Below are 22,599 nucleotides of genomic sequence, written 5' to 3'. Positions count from 1 at the left end.
TAGCTTATTGCCAGAGTAGTAATGTCTGAAGTAGTAATAGTAGTAATGTCTGAAGGCTTTCAAAGTATGTTGTCTTTTCCCTCCTTCTGACTGTTTGTCTCCATTTTCTTTTTACAGCTCACAGAATGTAGGGGTTTTGTTGTTGTTAACAGTTGTTCTTTGCAGGGTTTTTTTTTTTTTTTTTCATTCTCCAGATTAAAGTCCTATCTCTTCTTAGTTTGTTTCTCTATGTGGCATTTCACTTGCTCAGTTCCTGCCTGATTGCAGCGATGAGCTCTTCTTTTAGCTTAGTTAATTCTTTTCTCATTTCATCTAAAATGTTTGGCTTCAGCCTGTCAGAGTCCAGTCCTTCTGTCTGGACTCCTCTGGCACTGGGCTGTGATGACGGTGCAGATTTTGGTCTGTAAATAACAGGTGACTTGCTGCCATTCATTGTATTTGTTCTTTCCCAAGGTTTTCTTGTTGGTTCAGGTGTACTTGTTGAAGAGGCCTTAGAAGTTACAGGCTCTGAATCTTCATTTTTGTTCTGTTCCTATTGTTAATCCCTTTTCAGCAATTCTCTTCCTCCTGGCCAGCAGGGTGCTCATTTCTTCCATTAACCCACCACCCCTAATGGAAGGGGTCCTTTTCCACTACCCGTAGTTTTAGATGAGGCCAAATTCACACCAGTGATCTTCCCTCCGCTTGGGAAACAGGCATCCTCCATCCGTGACACTTTCCTAAGTTTTGATCCAGAAATTGCAGCTGCAAGTCCAGTTAAAGGGTGACTGTCTTCAGACATGGATCCCAAAAAAATCCAGATGCAGGGAGGGGAGAAGCAGGAGGTGGTGGAGGAGGAGGGGGTACTTGATTAGGAAGAGGTGGTAGAGGAGGTGGAGGCCCTGAGGATGGAAGTGGATGGGATGGAGGGAGTCCTAGGGGAGGAGGGAGTGTGACTGATGCCTGGGCAGGACCTGGTGGGAGTGGAGGAGGGCGTGGAGGTGCAGGTGGTCCCAAGGCAATGCAAGCCTGGCTCAGCAGCAGAGGAGACTCCCAGCACAGAGCTTAGAGGAGTCTCCGAAGAGGCAGGGGCAGCACAGTTGACATTCTTCGCTCTCGCTCCCATTCCAGCGGCTCCCTTTCTAGCTGCTCTTGCCGCTCTCTTTCTTGCCTTTCTCGGTCCAGTCTCTCCAGTCTCTCCCGTTCTTGTCTCTCCCGCTCCAGGCAATCCTGACTTTCTTGTCTCTCTCTCTCCAGCTGCTCCTGTTCCAGTCACTCCCTCTCCAGCCTTTCCCTTTCTAACCTCTCCCCCTCCAATCTCTCCCTTTTCATTCTTTCGCCCTCCAGCCTTTCCCGCTCCAGCTCCTGTTGTCTTTGCTGTTCTTGTAGTTGCCTTTGAATTTCCGATTCTTCTTGTGATGGGCCATTCTGAACTTGGGCAGGTAGCTGTGAATTTTGTCTAGGCAATGTTGGCCCTGTTTCCTGTGAATTCAACACGTGGAAGGCATGCATCACAGCACTTGCGAAGACACTGGCATCTTCTTTGCTGCCAAAATTGAGACCATACACCTGTCTAGCGTTCCACCATTGGTGGAAGGTCTGTGTAGCTTGATTGTACTTCAACCCTTTATTTTTTTAATGAAGTACGATTGACATACAATGTTACATTAGTTTCAGGTGAATAACATAGTGATCTGACTTTTATATACATTACATACATTACAAGATGATCACCATGATAAATCCAGCTACCATCTGTCACAGTTTAATATTACTACAATATTATTGACTACATTCCCTATTTTATATATTACAGCACCATAACATTTATATTTGTAAGTTTGTGCTCTTTAATCTGCTTTGCTGATAAAATACATCCCTCCACCCTCCTACCTCCTATCTGACAATCATCAATTTGTTCTAGGTATCTATAAATCAATTTCTGCTTTTTTTGTTGTTGTTCACTTCGTTTTTTAGATTCCACATATAAGTGAAATCGTATTATATTTGTCTTTCTCTGACTTATTTCATTTAGCATAATACCCTCTAGGTCCATCCATGTTGTTGCAACATCTTCACTATCCATTTAACTATCTTCACTATCCATTTGCTCATCGAAGACATTTAGGTTGCTTCCATCTCTTGGTTATTATAAATAATGCTACTATGAAAATAGGGGTGCATATACCTTCTCAAATTCTATTATTTTACTTTTCAGGTTAACACTTGAAATACCCAAAGTACTATCAGAGATAACCTGAAGGAGCAAGCAGCATGGATTTCATCTGTATAAAATGTTAAGGAAAGATTTGAAAAAAAAAATATTTCACTATAGTAAAGAACATCTCAACAGATGGAAAAGCTAATCTTGCATTTGTGATGAACATCAGAAATTCCTTTCAGAAATATTATTAGCAAAATTTAGCTCACCGGATATCTGGTAAAAGTCATATTTTGCTAAAAGCTATGCAATCAAGGAATTACTTGACTTTGGTTCAACATTCCAAAATTATAAATAAATTAACAGACAAAACTGCCAAAAATCTTTCCAGCCAGTAGGAGTTCAGGTTAAGGTGGTAATATCTTTTGGGCAAAGAGATCTATTTGATTAGAATACAGAGGTAGGGCAAGAATAGATGTCCAAAACTATGTGTTCTCCTAACTTAGCCCTGGATTTTCTTCAAAGGACAAATCCAGTGAAGTTCTGACCATAATGTCCAAATCCTTATTTCTAAGTTTAAAAAATCTATGTTGCATAGAGACCAATTTATGTTTTGTTTCATTCAAAATTTCTCTTCATTTTTTATACATTTAGTTATACAGAAATTCTGAGATTTTTTTTATGCTATATTTAAGTAAGTTATTTCCTTATATCTAAGGTTAAATTTATTTTTTTATTTCTTCTTACATGATTTCTCAGTGTCCTCCTTATGTACATTCTTTTCTACTGGTGTTTTGGGAGAACTGTCTAACCAAATGTTATTTTTAGGATACATCAGATAAGTTTCTGGGTACTATAGCGTTTAGGAACATAGGCCTGAACGTAGACTCTTGGATTGTAAGTCTGTCCTGGCCCTTACTAAATGAGTTACCTTGGTACCCACAGAAAACCATAATTCAAAAAGACACATGCACCCCAATGTTCACTGCAGCACTATTTACAATAGGCAGGTCATGGAAGCAACCTAAATGCCCATTGACAGATGAATGGATAATGAAGATGTGGTACATATATAGAATGGAATATTACTCAGACATGAAAAGGAACGAAATTGGGTCATTTGTAGAGACGTGGATGGACCTAGAGACTGTCATGCAGAGTGAAGTAAGTCAGAAAGAGAAAAACAAATATGGTATATATGGTATATTAACGCATGTATGTGGAATCTAGAAAAATGGTACAGATGAACTGGTTTGCAAGGCAGAAATAGAGGCACAAATGTAGAGAACAAATGTATGGACAACAAAGGGGGAAGTGGGGGTGGGAGGGGTGGTGGTAGGATGAATTGGGAGATTGGGATTGACATATATACACTAATATGTATAAAATAGATAACTAATAAGAACCTGCTGTATAAAAAATAAAATAAAATAAAATTCAAAAAAAAAAGATAAATAAATGAGTTACCTTGGGTAAAGTACTGATTGAACCTCTCTGCTTAGAGACTCCATCTGTAAATGGGGCTGTAGGATAATGATTAAATAAACCAACCCATGAAAATACTAAGATGAGCGGAGAGCATGTATCAATAAATTATCAATAAACAATAGGTATTATTTTTATATTTGTACATTCTTATGTCTGTCTTTAAGTACAGTTGGTTGCCTGTCTAACCTATATTTTACAGTCTGTCACTGTGCCAGGCCTCCTGCTTATTTCTCATAAAATGAGAATAACCCTCAAAAAATCTTCCTGGATTATTGCAGTAACCTCCCAATTATTGCCTGGTGTCTGATCAATCAGTTGTCCAGTGACGTCAGATTACCGTGTAAAAGAATATTTTCCAAAACATATTCCATTAAATCTTCGTCTTTTTTGGTGTATCATGTGAGAAAAGTAATATGTAGTTTATGTTCAGAAAGCCCACTGTTTTACATGGTCATTTTGGAGCTCCATAGGAATTTTAGCAAAATACAGCTCCTGGGGAGTACTGCAGTTAAATTTTGTTTAACTCATAAATTTGACAAGTTTATTTCAGCAACTTTGTTCCAACTAAGAAATAGTATTACTATTATTAACTACTGTTCTGAGGAGCATGTTATAAAAACACTACAGTTGTTCTATCTTGAATTAATAATTTTTTCTCAGAGTGTAAGGCAAGGAATTCTAAGATATTCATGTGATTTTGGGGCAATGGAGTTACTGCAGATGAGCATCAAATATTGTCTGTGTGATGGAACAGATAATAGCTGGAATATATGAACTAATTTTCAAATATATATACCTGCTTTTATTACTAATAATATACTCATAATAACATGCTATTTAATATATAGCAATTTAGTATTACATAAATGTTACAATACAATTAAAATCATGTAAGACTACCTATTACACTTCATTGTTATAAAAAGGGTAAGAACTATATATGAGGAGAAAAGACCTAATTTTAAAAATCAGCTAAACATGGACTGAATGTCTGTTCCCTCATTAAACCACAACAGAATCCACTATTTATATGAAACCTCACTTATAAGGCTATTATGAGCAAAGTCTGTCAACATTGGTAAAAATTTCTTCAGAGTCCATAGCATCAAGTACATAATAAAACGTTACTTCTTTCATTCTTTCCTTTTGCTTCTCAAGTGTAATGTTATCAGGGTATAGACTTGTCTTTTTCATTTCTATATTCATAGCATATATAGCTCACTATATACATTATAATATATATAGTAGCTCTCCAAACAATATTTGCTAAAGTGATTGATTGTAAAATGGGGGTGGCAGAGAGTTAAAAAAATTATTAATATAGAAATAAAATATGGAGCCAATAATCACATTACTAAAATGCATGTTTATGGAATTTTAATTTTTATTCATTCAATAAAGATGAATATTTGTTCTGTTTGTTTTATACAAGTTATAACTATTTTTCTACTTCGTTTGCATACTCACTTATAAATCTACAGTTGCTTATGGAGTCCCAGCTGGCAAGAAATGCAATTTTCACAGTGTTTGTCATAGATATTAGGAACAGGTACAAACCTCACCTGAGCACTCACACTATTTAAAACCCCAGATTGACTCAGAGCATTAACATTACTTCTTCATACTCTTAGCAGGAATCTGTCTTTATGTTTAGCCTAAGTCTAAGACAAATGAATTTGTCTGTCTGAGAAAGTCAACTACATATAGTCAACCCTCTTTGCCTGAGCTGCTAGCAATTTGTTTAATGTAAATTATGTACCCAAAGCAAATCTATGAGTCATGAGAGAACCATACAGTAAACCCCCAAAAGAGCAAATCGTCCCAGGTAAGCTCATTTTCCTATAGCAGCATATGGGCTAAAAATTGAAGATTTTTGTAAAAGTTTATTATCATTACCATCAAAAATAACTGTTCTAAGAACAAACATACTGTAACATCAGAGTGGTTATTGTTCAGGATTCCTGGCTGCAAACAATGCAATGAGTCACTTAAGCAGAAACAGAATTCATTAATGGATATTTGCCAGTTTACAGAATCTCTGGTAAGGCCAAAACAAGCAAGAAAAAGGTAGCAACAACGTTCCACACACTGCAGTGATTTCTCTACCTAAACATCACTGCCACTATCAGTGGCTCCTATGACATTCAAGGATTGGTATCAGAAACTCTACTACTGCCACCCTTGAGGAGCAGGACACCCTGTCTCATAGGTTGCCAGAAGACTGATTTCCTTTTAGGTGTTGACCACTTCTATATCTAAATCTTGCTTGGTTGCATTAAATAACTGGATTAAATAACTGTAACTGGATTAAATAACTGTTCTCTACTTGAAAGGGATCCTGTGGATGCAGGCTTTCTAATTCTGTTTGAGAAGGTAGGACTCATAGTGTCAAAAATTATCAAAATACAGAGATGGAGTGCAAAACATATTGGGTAGCTATAGGTAACAGATGGTCTCAGAGTAGAAAACAATATTGTATAAGGATGGATATGATTTCTAGGAATACGTGCTCTTTTACCAAAACAATGTTTATTTAGAACACTGAAAGACTTGCTTTAATCATATATGTAGCTATTAAGTGATCAATTATTTATCAATTGTGACACTGTAATGAGTGTTGGTGGCACAAAGCTATACAGATACCATTCTGAACTATTGTCAATATAGCATAGAGAGCAGATATATGGTTGTAAGTTCACAGAAATAAGACAAGTCTGTAATGACGGTATACAGATGGAAAATCAGAGGGGACATTTTGTTTGTCTTCATGGGAATGTCATAATTATCTTCAAAAATAAAATTTTGGGGACAGAAGATGTGAGAATGAAAAAAGTAAACATTCTAAAGGTGGACAAAGGAACAAAAGGTATGTTTTTCTCAGGAGAAATATACAGTTGAAGTTAGAAACCATCACATTGTGTTGAGAATTTCTTTGCTCGAAAGTGTATTTTATTAGATATTAATACAGCCACTCTTGCTTTCTTATTTTTTATTAATGTTTGCATGGTATATCTGTTTCCATTATTTTATTTCAACCTATCTATGCTATTGAATTTGAATAGAAATTCTTGTAAGTAACATACAGGTGAGTCATGATTTTTTGTTCTGTTTTGACAATCTATATCTTTAGATTGGCTCCAAACAACAAATGCAGATATTTACAGAATCATGATAGAAACAGACACTGGCATGCTTTAACCTCAGAACTCCACCACAACACAGTAAGTATTTCTAATTTTGCTTCATGGCTTGAGAATGGCAGGAAATGACACAAAACAGGAATAAATTATACATCCATCAAATCATTGTCAACTGCCTACCATGTGCCAGACTGTGATATCTGTTGGAGGTATAGTGATAATCAAGACCTGTACTTGTTGTCAGAAGGCTTACAATCTAGTAGACTATAGTACCAGAGCAAGTTCTGTAGTGTGACTCATTAAACTGTTTTAAATACACATGTCTATTGTCAAGACTGGTCCTAACGATGAGAGATGGAATTGGGATGGGGTTATTAATGGTCTCAATTGAAGAGAGAAGAGGAATTCAGAAGTTAGACATTAGGAAGATAAAACATAAACTATTCCAGGATATATTTTCATTTTCTCTCATATTTTGGTTGTTAGTCAAGAGTCAAGATATTTTTCTACTTCTTAAATACTCTGTAACATTCCAGTTGAAAACGTTCCCCTGATTTAAGCCATATGAGGTTTTACATTAAATGACTTAAAATTTCAAAATTAAACTCTAATTAAAACAATATCAAATGTGTCAGTTTTGTTTAATTTAATATATATACACAAGTCAACCTACTTATGAAAAAGTGTGTCCATTTTTAATGTTTGTATATGAGTTCAGATTATTAATATCCTGTAAATATCATAGGATTAATTCTGATGATATTTACAACAATTAAAATATAATTAAAAAAATTTTCCCCTACTACTTTAGTACTTAGGAAGGGTTGAATATTTGTTTAAAGAATTAATTACGGTAAAGCGTAGGAAATATAATTTTATGATTTCAATCTTCTGCTTCATTGATCGATAGGAAGCTCAAGTTCTTTTGCTAATACTTTATTCTGACTATCCTCCATCTAACTCGCTCTATTTTAATTCCTTGTCCTTGGGGCTATGGGTATAAGTCAAAAGTTTGTGCTGAAGATGGAATATATTTTTATTCATTTAGAGTAAAAAAGAAAAATCCCCTTTGTTCTATTTCTGGATATATCCTCAGCACTGGAAGACTGCCTTGTACAGAGTAGGCAACTGATTAATATTCTTTGAATTAAATACTTTAGACTTCCAGACCTAAACCTCATGCTACAGGAACAGTTATCAGAAAAGTCTTATATTAGCAGTCACAGGGTATTTTAGCATGGGTAACTAAACTATAGGTTAATTTCCAAAAGATAAACAACCTACTTTACTTGCATTTATAGCAAAAGGAAGTGATATGATTTAGATAACAAAGCTTACCTAACCTCTAACACTGAGTATTAGTTTGGATCCACCTATTGAAGACACCACAGGGATAATCAATATCCAACTGAGACCCATTAATGCATTTTGTATTTTGCTGATCACCCCAAAATATATTTATTTTTGTAGAACAATCTTTGGAAAATATTGCAACTAGTCATCCTTATTCATCAACTTCTGAATATTTATATATAACACTTTATCTGAAAAAATCATTACCCTTTATATGTTCTTTTTTAACCCTAGGCACACTCTATAATCTTGGAAAATGTCAAAGATCAACATAATAAAGAATTGTAGTATAAACCAACTATTCTTATAATGGTACTTATCTCTCTAATAGACTTGCTATTTGTTATAGTTTAGTTTTGAACAACATATAAATTTTGGTAAAAAATTTTAAAACAAAATTTATATGGAAGCTATTTTTTGTTAAAACATACTTTGACTATATTAAAGATAAAGCCACTTTCAGAATAAAAACAAAAACAAAAAAACAAGTACTAAAGAAGGAGAACATGCTCCCCAGCTGAGCTAATAGCAATGAAGAACATTTTTTGGATTTAGTCATGGCACTGGGAGGTTGAATGACAGTTTGATGGCCTTGGAGACTAGCAGCCTTGACAGAGCCTCTGAGATCTGTCGATCAGGGATGAGTGGGCAGGGTTTAGACCTAAGGGCCATGAGAATAAAGGTAATATAATAGAGAGAGCCTTGTCTCAGGAGAAGGACAAAAGCTTCTGCAACACACACATCCCTAAAAGAAGCAGCAATAGATGAGTACAGCAGCTGCCTCATAATGATGCCAAGAATAACCAACTAGGTTATTAAATGCTCCCAATTTGTAGGAAGTCCATTTGCCTCCACAGGAAAAAGTGTTTAAAATTCAGCAAAATGAATTCCTAGGGAGAGAGATGTTTTTATCTCTGTATTTAAAAGTTTTGGGGCCTTTGCATCCATTTTCAAAACAACTGTTATTTTCCATTTTGCCACTTCATATCACTGAAAACAGTGGCTTCAAATGTAATTAAATTACAAAAGAAAAAAATTATCTCCACAGCTCAAAGCTAAAAGAGTTAATCTTTGAAACATGGTCAGTGTTGAAATGAATATTTCCCAAATGCTCCATTACAGCTAAATACTTGAATTCACCCTTTATTTGAAAGAATGTTTTCTGTTTAAAGTTTTATTAAAACTTCTGGATACATTAGAAATTTAATTTAAGTGCTTATCAAATTATATCAAGTAAAATTGGCCTCAGACATAATAGAGTTTAAAACTTGACACAAGCTGGAAGCACTGCCTCTTGGTAAAACTCTTTCACGGAAAAATGTCACACAAATGTGTTCTTAGAAAAATAAAATGTATGGAGAAAAAATTAATTTGTTTTTATTTATTATACTTATAAGCTCTGAATACAGATGGAGAACTCGAATCTTTTATTAATTAAACCAGTTATGTTTGGATTTATCATTAATTGTTGTTAAAACTTAAAATTAATAAATATATATTTGAAATATTCTAAACTTATAGTCTGAAATAAATTTGAAATATCTATATTAATACAAGCTCGTAAAACTTTAATAAGTACAGTGCTTCATAGGCGACTCAGAAAGTAATGAACATATTAGTATTTTAGCAACTTTAGCTATTTAAAAAATTAATCCACTCACATATAAAAAGAGTAAAAATAGCACTGAAATATCATTTTTTTCTATTAATCATTTACATTAATCGAACTAATATTTTTAAAATGCTGACATGACCCTTTGTCTTAGAATTGACAGACAATTTTTAGCCTTGCTTCCTAACATTCTTGGAAGCCTTATGATGATTGATTTTGTAGTGAATACAAAAAATAAATGATGCAGGCTCTTTATGCTTTCCAAACAAACCAACCTAGTACTTAAAATTAAACAGCAATTACAACAATAAAATCTATTCAAAGGTTACTCATCAGTTGAAATTACTTTAAAAATTTAATGTTTCTTTTTCCAGTGACCAGAGATTTCTTGCTGTTCTTGAGCATGTACTACCCTTATTCACTGTACTGACTGCTGTTTCTCTGTTTCTTATTCCTGCTCTTTTAATCTTGGTTCCCCATCACTATGGATGATTTCAGGTATCTGTTTTCTTCCATCTTCTCTTCATTTTTTCTCTCTCTATTCCTAGAGGCATTATGAAACCCCATCTTAATCAACTACACACATACAAGTGTGGTATTTTAATCCAATTCTGACCCTACCTACACCCAGGCTGATCAACAAGGCTGCGAAAACACACAGAATTATTTAAACTGTTCTCACTTTAAATTAATGATCACAAGCTTCCAGTGGAATGGAGAGATCACAAAACTCCTCCCCAGTCCACACACTTGTGCTGTCCTAAAACATCCTATACTTTCTCCCCAAACTTCACTCTCACCTTACGATATTGATCTCTACCTCACTGGGAAAAATCAATCAAAAGAGAACTTTCGAAATCTCAAACCACCACCCAGGTCTCCCAAGGTCACCAATATTCATTTTTATTAAATTGTATCATCCTCATTCATGGTACTTTTCATAGCCTTACCCTGCCTTTTTTTTTTTTTAATAGCATTTTCATGACTTTCTATCATAATGAATAATTTACTTATTTGTGTTGTTTATAGCTTGTCCCCATTTGCTCTATCTCCCAGTGCCTCTAATAGTGCCTAGCTCATACTGACACTCAATAAATATTTGTTGAAGTACTTATCCATATAAATAACTTCTATAGCTGCACTTTAAGACCTTGCTTATGTTCTAATTCTGAAGCCCTGTTATTAATCATCCACCTGCTGGAAATGTAAACTTAGTTAAATACTCATCAACTTATTATTTATATATTATTCATTGAAAGTATTAATTATTTATGATTGTCAATAGCTAGTTATGACAAGTAATTACTGGTTAATAATTGGTATTGATGGTCTTTATTCATCATTTATTTAAATCATTCATAAATCATTTGATGTAGAGCCAAGACTATTTTAAATATGATTTCATTAATTGGAGTCTTATATGAACTTCCTAACCATGTCTAAGATGCGTTATCTATGAGTTTCTCTTTCAGGTTCCTTAAAGAAGAGTTAGACCTATTTCAGTTGCATCATTGGCAGTGTTTTCTGCCACCTATGAAATCATGGTTTTTCAATATTTTCTGAGCCACCTTCTCCAACTGCCTATTCCATTCTTTTAGTTACACAATTTTTTTCAACAGTTTTATACTAAGGTATTTTTTTAAAACATCTGAAACCAGGACTCTTCTAGGTTATTATGAGTTTTGCCTAGTTTTATAGTTGCCCTGCTAATTCCTAACTAAGACAATAGATTTTCCTTCCCTTACACTTATCAAGCCCATCAAAATCATAAAAACTGCAATTCTCTTTGCATACACATTTTATTGGTTTATGCAGTGCTTAATGAAATAATATAATTAAAGCTATAAAATAAATGACATTAAAAAGTTTAAAAACCAAGAAAACTGACTGAATTATTTTCCTATTGCTGCTGTTTCAAATTACAAGGTCAGCAGGGCAGCATCTTCTCTAATCTCTGACCTTTTTCTTCTTATCCTTTATCTCTCTCACTCTGGCCCTCTGAATTACATTTTATAAAGGTCCTGGTGATTAGACTGCACCCATTTGGATAATCCAGGATAAATCCTTTTATCTCAAAATCCTTAAATCTGTGAAGTCCTTTTGCCATGTAATACAATATATTCAAAGGTTCTGGGGAATAGAATATGGACATCTTTGGAGGCATTATTCTGTCTACCATACTGACATACATTTCATCTCTTAGGAACAAAAGTACACCCAGGTATTGTTCAGTAGAGAGTAACCTGCAAGTGTCCAGTGGTAACCATGCTTTAAGCATCAGTAGAAAAGTTTTAAAGAGGGAAAGGAGAGTGTTATTGATCTGCAAAATCTGCTAAATAGAGATCTATTAAAATAATTCTCCTCTGAATGTCTGTTACACTTTATCTTTCATGTTTGTCTAATTAACATCACACTATGAATTTTCCATGTTAATAAACAGAGCTGCCATCATATTTTCAATACTAAAAGTGAAACAAAATTTATTTAATCATTTCTGTATTGATAAGATTTTATATTTTCCAGTTTTTTTTTCTTTTTGCAATCAAGGGTACAATAAATATCCTTATACACCTTTCCTTAGTCAAACATGTATATATACTTTTCTGAGACACAGTCTATAGAATTCTACTTTAAGTGCAATCAACTGATGAAAAATTAAGCTAATGTTATCACTGGATCCAGACAAGTAGTTCTCCCAAATGACTATGGCAGTATACATTTCCACCTCTACCTTAACATGCCTTTGCTACACACTTACTAAAATTGAATGATTCTAAATTTTATTTTTTCTCAATTTAATTACTGAAAAATATTTCATTGTTTTAATTCACTTTTCTCTATTTAGTGAGGAAGGAAAATTTACATAATTAAATGCATTTAAATAAGAATTTCTAAGACTTTGAAGTCAAAGTAACTCAAAATAGCAGTTTATAGCATTGTTGTAGTGCTGCCAGAATCTGTCCTGTAGCACCTGCATCTGATGTTCACCAGTAGTAGTAGCCAAGAATGAAAAGTGGATTTCAGTCCAATAACCATGATAGGGCAATGCCATGAGCAGCGATCAGCAGGAGGAGAATGCGTTCAGCAGACTCTGTGGCATCATTTTGGCACAGTTTCCCACAATCTGAATTCCTGTGATTCCTTACCATTTTCTTAGAAAGATTCTCCAGGTAACTTTACAGTTAATTCCAAATTATTCAACTGATTCTATGAGATATCCAATAAATAAATAAATAAATAAATAAATACACACACACACACACACACACACACACACACACACACACACACAATTAAAGTAACCTAAAGTCAGTTTCAGTTGCTTAGAGGTAAGAAACCTATGCAAATTATTTATTTTCCTCACATTTAATACAGGGCTCATATACTACTAACCTTAAGGGTTCTAGTGAGGATTAAGAGAAAATATACGCAAATCCCTTAACACAGTGTTTTTCAGTAAAAATTATTAACACATTTTAATATCATTTTCATTGTTTTAATTCTAACTCAAACAATTTACACAGGTCATGAGAGGAATAACGTGTCTAGCGACATAGCATAGAACCTAGTATCCATTAAGTTTTTAATAAATAGAAGGCTCTTTACTGTTTCATTCCTTCAACACCTATTTATTGAGGGCTTACTATGTGCCAGAGTCTTTGAGGTACATGGGATGGATTAGGGTGCATGTGAGATAAGAGTCCTGCAGGAGACATATAATTAACAATTAATAACAGAAATAAGTCAATCACACAGTACTGTAGAAGGTTAATGTGCAATTCTACTAGGTTAATGTGTATAGCTTAGCGCAGGTTAAGGAAGACACGGAGTGTAAGAGGGGAAAACAGGGGCTGGCGGCATTTTCAATTTTAAATAATCTTGTTAGGATAGGCCTCAAAGGCAGATGATATTTGAGATTACTGGAAAAAAGTGAGGAATTCTGTCATGGGGATGTTGGAGAGAAAAAAATATTCTAAAAAGGATAAAATTAATGCAAAATTGCTAAAATTTGCCTGGTATGTTACGGAATTGTTGCAGACTTTTTCAAGTGCAGTTCAATTTGTGGAAAAACATACCTTAAAAAAATTTTATTCATTTATTTATTTATTTTTTGGCTGCATTGGGTCTTCATTGCTGCATGTGGACTTTCTCTAGTTGCAGTGCTCGGGCTTCTCATTGCGGTGGCTTCTCTTGTTGTGGAGCACGGGCTCTAGGTGCACGGGCTTCAGTAGCTGTGGCTCACAGGCTCTAGAGCACAGGCTCAGTAGTTGTGGCGCATGGGCTTAGCTGCTCCGCGGCATGTGGAATCTTCCCACACCAGGGATTGAACCTGTGTCCCCTGCACTGACAGGTGGATTCTTAACCACTGCACCACCAGGGAAGTCCCTGGAAAAATATTTTTATGGCAGCGCAGGTATGACAACTACACCTAACTTATTTCATATTAAATATAATCAAAATGGTTTTCCTAAAGAATAGCCATTAATCATTTAATTTAGATCAGTAAGTAAAATTGCTTACAAGCGAGTTTTGCTTCTCATTTACCTAATGTTGGTATGCAAGTCTTATAGATATTGGACATCTTTTGAGACATAAATCAGGACATTGAAGCTTTTTTTTTTTTGCTTATTAGGTAATTTGGAATCTGTTAACATCTAAAATCCCCAATAATATATAATTAAAAGAAAGATTAGGCTGATTTTTATTCTCTTCTTTCCTTTCCTTTGTTTTCTTTCCTTTCTATTTCTCATATTTCGTGGAACCTTGATTAAATGATGTATCTTAAATTAGTCTGTCAATACTGAAATAGTACAGTGTTTTTAATTCAGAGATGTAAATTAATTACTTTATTGACAATAATCATAATAATTGGGAATCAAAAACATTTCTTCATATATTATTACATATAGTAATATTTATATTACATAAAATATGTTGATTCTTTTACTTATAACAGCCAAAACCACTGCTTCTCAAACTTTAATGTACCCAAAAACTAATAAAAATATATTATCAAAAAATACAGATTCTGATTCAGTAGTTCTGAGATAGGACTTGAGATTCTGAATTTTTAGCTCCTTCATAAAGCCAGTGGTCCATAGATCATACCATGATAGTAATGGCCTCTCTTATGCATTAAGAGATATTTTGATATATTAGAAATTTATGAATAATTTAGTATACATATACTAATAAAGAATATAATGTTCCATGACAGTTCACATTGATTAAAAAGCGAGTATTTTCAACTCTGAATATATAAAAATGAGATATTCCAATAAACATCATTTAGTTTCACTGCAGAGATAGAGATTTAAAAAAGATGTCTGGAATAAACATGGTAACTGCTGTAAAAATCTAACATCACAATACAGTAAAATGTATGTACATTTTTATTTTTAGTTGATAATCAATTAATAGAAACCTTGTTAACCTACTATTAACATTGCTATTTTCTAAAGTATGTAAGAAACATGGAAAGGTAATGTCAATAGCGTCTATTTTTGCATCTTAGAAATTCCTTTGTTAAGCCTCAAATTAATTAATTAATTAATTAATGCAATCTACAAAATAACTTCTGATCTCATTGATGTTTTAACCTAGGCCAAGAAATGATTTTCAGAAGGGAAAAAAATTACAAATCATCTATGTAAATGTACATACAGGGTATTCAGTCAAGATAAGGAAAATAAGACAGCTATATCATATATCTTCATTCTGTTTAAAATTGAGCTGTAAATGTCCATTTTATACCAAATAGTAGCATTTTATTTTAGCATTTACATTAAAAAGATGCAATAATGCAATTAGTTGTTAATTATTTTGAGTAGTGGCTGTGCTTTCCATTCATGGCTTGATATATTTATTGGCAAATTGTTTTATCAGCATATGTCTGGTTTTAATTATATTTAACTAACTTATGGGGATGAATTGTTATTTAGAAACGCATAAGACCTAGTTCACAGAGTAGTTCATTAGTCCATAAATAACCACAGTTATTTTATTTTGCCTTGACTTTACAATATGACTTTTTATATCTCTGTTTTTATTTTTTTAATCCTATGACACTAGACTATAAACTACCTAATAGGTTATGATCTTTTTTGCATGGACTTTCCACATGTATTTTAATATTACCAGGAAAAGTATAGTTCTAGAAAACTGAAGTACCTCAATAATAGTCTTCAACTGAATACATCAAATGATGTTAACTTTCACTTTTTTCCCCCTTTATTATACAGTGTTTGATGTCTGTATCTGCCTCCTTTTGGAGAATGCTCTATTTTTCCAAGCCATTTCCCAAGTTGCTTAATATCTTAATTTCTCAATTACCATGGCATCCCAGACAGTGTGCTATGCAAACTTTCCCTCAGGGCAATGGCATTTCTTCAGCAGAATAAAATGCGTTGTATATCTATCCTTTAAAATATAAAGCCTGCCAAAAAGTAAATTTTCTTATGAAAAATAATTAATAAAATGATGCTAATGATGAATTCTTGGAACCTCTGGTATAGCATAAGGAATTGTTATCTATCTTATTTTTGTCTCCTAGTCCCTGCTTACTCAATCAAAAAAATATGCAAGACAATGGAGTGAATTCCTATGACATTAAGAAGTGAGGGATAAAATGCATTATAACAGATTTCTTTCCAAGTTCACAAGAAATTCTGACTCTATTCTTTGGTCAAGATAAGTGTCCAGGCACTCATTACATTAAAATTATAATATTTACTGCCAAGAATGTACTAAGCATCTAATTTTCACCTATATTTTACAAATATATTAACTAAGACAGACTGTGGAAGCGATTTAGTGAATAGTGCATTAGCAGTTTTAAAAACGAAACTAAAATTATATTAAATTTTCCTGACCTCTACTTATGCACTTTTCCCATTACACTTTAGAAGATGGGAGTACAAAATTAAAAGAACACAGATTTTTTTACCCTAGATTTTATTAGCTATTTGTACACTTGATTAAATGGTTTTCAAACTGTGTCATTTAAAAAAAAATACAGGCCTCTTACCTAAAATATTTGGGAATCCATTCTGATGTAATTCTTGATAAGAGCACATTTTCTATACTTTGACCATAATGGTTTGACAGTAAATGCTTTTTTCTTTTAATAAGAACGCTTCATTGTCCAAAAACTGTAGAGAATTAACAAATTTGAATGAAAATATATGTTGTGTTTGTCCTTTACTGTCAATGGTACACTATTCTTACTTAATCACCACTATAAAAGAGACTGAGGTTTAAATGAAGTCAGAAAATCAGTTAATTTTATAGTTTAGCTCAACCAGGAGAATAGTCTTTGCCTTGTATTAATGTTAGATACAATGTATCAATACATTTATCAAAACCTTGAAATAATTATCCAGTACCATCCTAACTCATTTCAACATTAAAAAAAATATTAATGACTTTGTGTTTGAAAACTCATAAATTACAAAAAGGTTTAACCTTTATGAGAGAGAAGGTAGGCATTCTCCTATACGTAATCTTCCAAAATTTCACTTTAGAAAAACAAAATAATTTATTTGCCCTTGACTGAACCTAAATTTTAATTATGGAATATATATAAGGGGAAAATACTGCTTTAACAGAAGGCATGTTTATGCACTTAGAAATAAAACAGGATACAATATAAGTGTTATTTTCAGATCTTAGAGAAAATGAACAGAAAATCAAATCACAAATGCAGGTGAAAGATAAAATTCCTGTATAAAAAGAATTCTCAAAGGATTCAACAGCATACAGAATTCCAACTTGTAATGTATTTTAAGTTTTTTCTTAGTCATATTTTTTTGTGGTCCATATCTTGCAATTTTCTTTTATTTTAAAGAAATTGCCTAATGAACTGCTTTATCATTTCCTTCCTTCCTGCCTCTTTATTTCTTTCTTATCCTTTGCACATTGTTATTCATTTTAGTTTATTTTTGTTGTAATTCTTGATTTTTGTTTTTCTAAAACAGAAAATATCTACGTTCAAGTTTAGATCATATGTTAATAGAGTAATACCTAAAATATCTAAAAACATTTGATTTGGACATATTAATTTTACATGCAAATTTGGAATAAACATTTCTTTAAAAAGTTGATGAAAGAGAAGCTGAGGCTGCTTCAACTAATCCAGTATTTGAAACTGGGTCATCATTTTATATCAGCCATAGGTCTTAACCCTGTTATTGGTTTCAGTAACACTGAAGAAAAGAAACTGTTTCATCAATACAAGTAGGCAGAAATAATAACAATTTATACTTGCTTTTTTCTGTATCCTTTAATTTACTATTATATCTTAAGAACAAAATAAATTGCCATAGTTTATATTTCCTGTTTGGTAGCAAGCAGTCTCTAGCTAAGTTTTTTATAAAGATTTCATTTCTTTAGAGAAGTTTTAAGTTCACAGCAAAACTGAAAGGAGGGTACAGAAAACTTTCATATACCCCCCCACACATCCATACCCCTCCCACACCATTATCAGCATCCATCAGAGTGATACATTTGTTACAACGATACTGTAATCTACATTGACACATCATCATCAGCCAAAGTCCATAGTGTATATTATGGTTCACTCTTGGTGCTGTACATTTTATGGGTCTGATCAAATGTATAATGACATGTATCCACAATTATAGTATCATAAAGTATTTTCACTTGGTGTCTTTCACTTAATATGCATTTAAGTTTCCTCCATGTCTTTTCATGGCTAGATAGCCCATTTTTGCAAAAGATATATCTGATAAAAGACTGTTATCCAAGATATAAAAGAACATTTAAAACTTAACAATAAGAAAACAAACACCCCAATTTAAAGATGGGCCAAAGACCTTAGACACCTCACTGAAGAAGATACACAGAGGGCAAATGAACATATGAAAAGATGCTCCACTATACATGCCACCAGGGAAATGGAAATTAAAACAACAATGAGATATCACTACACATCTATTAAAACGGCCAAAATACAGAACACTGAACACACCAAATGCTGACGAAGATATTGAGCAATAGGAACTTTCTTTCATTGTTAGTGGGAATGCAAAATACTACAGGCATTCTGGAAGACGCTTTGGCAGTTTCTCACAAAACATAACATACTCTTACCATAAGACACAGTTGTGTTCCTTGGTATTTACTCAAATGAGCTGAAATCTTATGTCCGCACAAAAACCTGCACACAAATGTTTTTGGCAGCTTTACCCATAATGGCCAAAATGTGTAGGTAATAACCAAGATGTCTTTCAGAAGGTGAATGGATAAACTGTGGTACATCCAGACAATGGAATATTATTCAGCACTAAAAAGAAATGCGCTATTATGCTTGCTTTTTATTTGAGTAAATTCATTTAAACACTTGAAAACAAAGGAGTAGAAAATTCATTTTCAAAGTTAAATCCACATAAATACCTTGGCATATATATATCCTTTAGTAAATTTAGTCTGAAGGTGTAGAAAAATAGATTTCTTACTTTTTAAATATCTACTGTTTAGCAAAAAATCATTTTTTCACAAAAAGTTTTTTCACATATTTTTGTTAAAGTTTGACACAGAAAAATGTGACTATAAAGCACAATCTTAGATACCACTGCACTTTTACCTGTGAAATAAGTTTTTTTTTAAACTGAATTTTGTAGGTGTTGAGTAAACCATTTTCTATGTCATTCAAGTTATTTGCCTTTTCAAGCAGGTTAAAAATGTGAAATATATAATTGTCAAATGGGGCTCATTTTGTTTATGAAAATATCAGGAAAATGTGAGTTACCACATGATATTTTAGAAAATATTTATATATTGGGACTTCTACAAAGATCTGAAAATAAAAGAAAATATGACTCTGACATAACTGGAATATTTTTCTGGACTCAGACTACTTGTGTCAACATGAGTCAGTTTGTTCCCTATGCTCTTCGCTCAGGAAGATAAAACTGTAAATCTATACTGAACTTTACTTTTTGCTTCAGGAATCTCTGGCAGAGAAATTTATCTGAAACGGTAGCCTGCTCAGCTAGACAAAGCATTCACTTATCACACAATATCAAGACCTGCTTCAAGACCATCACCACATGTCATATCTATGGCTAATTACAAATTGGAAGATCTAAATTGGATTTTTTAAACCTAGATCCCAAAATCCTATTATAAAAGCCTCTTCTGACTTCCGCTTTATGAGACACTGCTAAGTCTCTGTCAAGGTAATGTTCTCCCTCAGTCCCTCACTGCAATGAGTTCTAGAGAAAGCAACCTCCATGTTGGTAAATGTTTCTATCATATGTTTTTTCTGCTCCAAGGCTAAAGAAGACTGTTCCGGGTGAGTAAAATTCAAAGCACTACTGCAGTTGAGACTGAAGACTCAGCCATGTGGCATAAATGTACCTAGCTCTGGGCAGTGAGACTTTTTGAATGCTGGAACCCATAACTTGCTCAGAAAACTGAATAAGCAAATCCTTGCAAAACTGCCCTTGCTAGAGAGAAGGTGTGGCTATGCCTTCTTCTCTTTGGTTCATTTGTCTCTTACCCCATCTCATCCACGTTGAGTCTGTAGACTGCTTTCATTTAAGAAATGGTACTAGACCTGCTCTTTTCTGACTGGGTCAAGTTCTCTGTTACTAGTTGATGGTTGATGTGCTAGTTTGTTAGTTTCTCATTAGTCTTTCCACATCAATTGAAGGGCAAGATGGAAGTCTTGAAAAGAATGTGGAAGAGAACAGATGTAAGAAGCTACCTACATTTAAGCCTGGGTCAAGGCTAGCCTTTGTCTTTGAGCAAATTAGAGAAAGGTGGCAGGTCTGGGATGGTAAATTAGAAATTGCCCCTCCCCCGGGTGTTATGGCTCATTTGGAACAAAATATTAACCACGAGGCATTTTTGTTTAGAAAAATGGTCCCTTGTCCTTGCAGAGGAGGACACGAGACTTGATGAATGGAATCCCGGCTGCATTTTAGTTCACCCCTCAGCAGGGCATCTATGTGCCCTGCACAAACTCACCAACCATATGAGAAAACCTTGAATCCAGTTTGCTATATTTAAACCAAAACCACAATTATAGATACACAACCCCACACTGACATTTATCCAAAGCTGGAGTTTGCATTCCCTACTTGATACATTTAAGGTACAAGTTCAGTTTTAGTGTATACATTTTAACAAGGTCACAAATAACTTTGAACTTTGTTTCATTTAGAACTTGAAACCCAGATTGCATTTTATTTTCCCATTAAATATATTGTTAATTAGTCTCAAAGTCAATAGCATTTTTTTTCTCTTATCAGTTCAGAATTACTCCCTTCAGAATGTGGTAAAAGACTGATGTAAATTTAGGGTTATGATCTAATTTTTCTTATAAGAAATCAATACGAAAATTTGTATGAAGGTCTTGCTTTTAGTAGTTTTTTTTTTTAATTGAAGATTGAGGAGGACTAAAGGTACATCTAAAAGAATTCTGTTGCAATTGAGAAAAAAAATATCAGTTAGATATGTCCCTTATAGTTTACCATATGAATGAGGCTCCACAATTAGTCCCTGGAGGAGAGTATCTGTGTCATATCCTCAGTCCCCCCAGTGAATCTTAAGCCCCACAACTCAACTCCAGTATGCATGCCTTAGGTTCTTCCCAAAGTATTCTAGCTCAGTCTCTTTTCATACTTTACTGCATTTGCTCTTTTATTTTCCAAAAGGAAACTCCTCAAGGGTAATGAGTAAAACACATGAATTTAAGCTCTGCAGAGTCAAATGATCACTACCCACTTTTTCAATGACTCTATGAAGGATATATAATTTGTGATAAACATAAACTGAGAAAAGAAGAATTTAAACCATTCACTTTTATCGCTAACAGGCCAGAATAGATTAAGTTTGCATCACCTCTATATGGTTAATTGTTTTGTAGGGAATATTTTTTGGTTCCATCATGCAACAGGAACAGCAATGCAGTGTGGCTAATTCTGTTTGAGGGAAGTCATTTAACTATATGATAATAATTTACCCTATCTTAAAATAGTTTATTTTATTCTCGTCATTGTCCTTCCTCTTCTGTATAAAATTCAACCTATGTTAGTATGTGCATAAATCAATATGGAAACATTAAAAATAATTACTTCATGTTAATTTCACTTACTAAACATTTGCCACATGTTGAGCACTATGTGAATCATACTTCTCCTATGTGACACTTCTGAAAAAGCCAAAATTATCCACCACCTATAGAAAAACCAGAGAAAACATTTTGAGTGTTAAGTTCTTTGCTGAGTTTAGCTAATTTTACACCTTTATTTTCCTTTTACCCTCATTTACTGACCTAAGAAATTTTTTTTTTGCCATAACATGTATTTTTGTATGTCATTTTAAATCCAGTAAAAATATAATCATGTAAAAATAAATAATGCTATGATTTTTTTTATTACTGGCAAACACATTTGTACAGAAATTCCTAAATCACAGAACCTTGAAATGAATTGAGGCAACAACATCTGCAGCAGAAAAATAACTATTACTATAAAACCTTAATAGCTAGAACCTGTAATTAACCAGCATTCATTAAAGATTTGAATTCACAGAAACAATGTATACATAAGTAGCCATGCACATTTAGTTTAGGATAATGTTTCTGCAAGACTATTTACTATAAAAAGAAAAATGCACATGGATATAAGCAATTGTAATGGTATTTATATATAATTCAGCACATGGTAAATGTACATAAACAGCCCAAGTAGTTAAATCATTAGTTATAATGGAATGACATCTGTGTTATATAAAACACCATATTCTGCCAAAATATTTTTTGTTTGTCCTTTTTTCAGTTTTCCTGTTTGTCATTCTGTGACAAAATTATAGGACAGCTATAATGGCGTGGCAACCAA

At 33.4% G+C, this 22,599-nt stretch overlaps 1 pseudogene; it reads right to left on the bottom strand.

The window, feature by feature from the left end:
• Positions 1-238: 238 nt before the first annotated feature.
• The window catches only part of LOC137751875 (protein enabled homolog), a 137,196-nt pseudogene continuing 114,835 nt past the window's right edge, over positions 239-22,599 (bottom strand).

This window comes from Eschrichtius robustus, chromosome 18, assembly GCF_028021215.1.
Source record: "Eschrichtius robustus isolate mEscRob2 chromosome 18, mEscRob2.pri, whole genome shotgun sequence".
NCBI classification, from domain to species: Eukaryota; Metazoa; Chordata; class Mammalia; order Artiodactyla; family Eschrichtiidae; genus Eschrichtius; species Eschrichtius robustus.
Note: the sequence above shows the minus strand (reverse complement) of the source record. Positions and strands in the feature narration are given on the sequence as shown.